This window comes from Olea europaea, unplaced genomic scaffold (genome assembly GCF_002742605.1).
Source record: "Olea europaea var. sylvestris unplaced genomic scaffold, O_europaea_v1 scaffold312, whole genome shotgun sequence".
NCBI lineage: Eukaryota > Viridiplantae > Streptophyta > Magnoliopsida > Lamiales > Oleaceae > Olea > Olea europaea.
The window spans coordinates 524572-526932 of record NW_019249964.1 but is presented as its reverse complement, the minus strand read 5'-3'; positions in this window follow the sequence as shown (position 1 = coordinate 526932).

Below are 2361 nucleotides of genomic sequence, written 5' to 3'. Positions count from 1 at the left end.
AAGGTTGAACCCCAACCTTGAGGGCTCCCACCACCCCTCCCCTAGAGTATCGTGAGTGAGGTAAATCACGGGATGTGCCACAGCAAGTCAAGGAACAAGAGCTTGCCCTTACACTGGTGTCCACAAAAAGTCCAATTCCATATCTCAGGAATCGAATCCTCACGCTGCGACTGCCAGCAAGGCTGAGATTATTTCACTCATCTCCTTTACACCACTGGATTATACCCCGTGGGGCTATTTTTTGTTTTAAGATTTATGAGAACATTGAGGAGGAAGATATGATTGTTTTTTAAAGAAGTGATAAGATGAGAAAATAATCATCAATTAATCTTTATTAATCCTCAATTTAAGTCACATTACTCTCTTACTTAATCCATTATTTAAAACTTTACGAAAGATAATGGACTGATTTTTGAAAGAATCCTACAAATGTGACATTTTCAAAATTTTCTTTTTAAAGTATGATAGTTATAGTGTTTTCCCCATATTTTAAACTTTCACTAGACGCGGTAACTTTTATTGCTTTTAAAGTTACTTAAGATATTTCTTTCAATATTCTTTTCCTTTTAATAGGTAAAATCCTTTCACTCTCTTATCCACTCTAAAAGAGCTTGGTCTAAAACCTGTTTCAATAGGGTCTTAGATAAGTAACTTTAGATTCATCCGAAATATACTTTTAATTATTTCTTTGAGTATGAAAATTAATTGCTATAAAATGATAGGGGAAAATAGACCCTATTTTCTCATTCCACGTGTTTTTTTAACAATTGAGCACTAATATATAAGCTCGTAATAATTTTTTTTTATAAATTTTGACTATACCTAAAATTCTTACATGATAAATTCATTTCACGAGAATATCGTACATCTTGTACCCCAAAATAAAATCCTCAAAAATAATCGACTTACCTCTAAACTTTCTCGGCATCACATATTTTCAAAAATTCTTGATAGTCAAGTATGTGTCAACTATATGATATACATCCGCTCAGTAATGAGACCAATTTAACGAATTATGCCACTTGTACATTTCTCCTTTACATCATTCTTTTGTTTTCAAAAAATATGGAGACGGAAAAATAGTATTTTTTTTCCTTATTGGTGAAAGATAGTTTTCTACCATGTGACAAACTGTCAAATTTGTTGATTGTACATATTTCCAAATGTGATAAATAAAATAAAACAAAATATTACTTGATACACAAACATATATGTATTGACATGGAGTTGGGAAGTTAATTGCTCTCATTAATTAAAAGATTAATGGCATAAAATTATAATAATTTGTCAACATTTGGTTGGAACACTAAGGGGACGGAGGGGTTGTATATTCTATATATGCAAAGTGCTAGAAAAACTATTCTACTTCAGTTTTGTAAAGAAATTTGTCCTCTCATAGGATTCCAAGTAACTTTAAGTGAAAGAAATCTTAAATAAGTATAAATCAAAATTATTATTGAAATATAGAAAATAAAACCTTACTTGAAATGCATGCAGTTGAAGGTTTGTACTCCTCCACTAGCTGATGCAGTGGCCATTTTTTGTGCTATGGCTAAGGGTAAAAGAAATTGGAACCTATTCTCCTATTTATACAAAAAAAAAAAAAGGGCCAATGAATTTTTATATTAAAATAATAATAATAATAATAATTGGATCATTTGGGGTAGTTCCATATAGAATGGGAATGAAATATTTGGCATTTTCACTTCATTCAAAGCGGACAAGCAAGGTATGGAATTCATTTATGGGCTAGATCTGTCCTCCCCCACTAGCATTTTTTTGGGGGATGAGAAATAAAAATAATAAAATAGAGGGACATAGAATAGCCCATTTTGCATTGAAGAGTAATTAAAATTTTGCTGTATACAAAATTTAAGTAAATCAAATGTCTTACGTTAACAATTTAAGCCTTTGAGATGGTATCTGAACAGTTAAAGTTTATAGATCAAATCTCAATGAACCTATTTATAAAAATTATTTACATGCTCGTCACTGTAATCGCTAAGATGACTTAGAAGATATACCATTAATGATCCGTAAATTCAACAAGAAAGTGCATTTGCGTATATCAGGAGTATCATTTGCTTATGCCACCGACACATGTTCCTTTTGATAGGAAACAAAAATGTAGCTCAAGAGTCATCGTCTTTTTCTTAAACTTAATTGCTTAAAGTTCTAAACTATGTAGCTCGAGAAAATGATAAAATTCAACACACAAAAATAGTTGAATAAAAAATGAATATCGAAAAAGCGATTGCTATGTTTGTAAGCTTTAATTAGTGTTATTTGTGTCAATTTCCTTAGTAATTTGGTCCAATTCAACTTAGTTTGACCACAATTTCATGGAATTCGGTTTCAAGA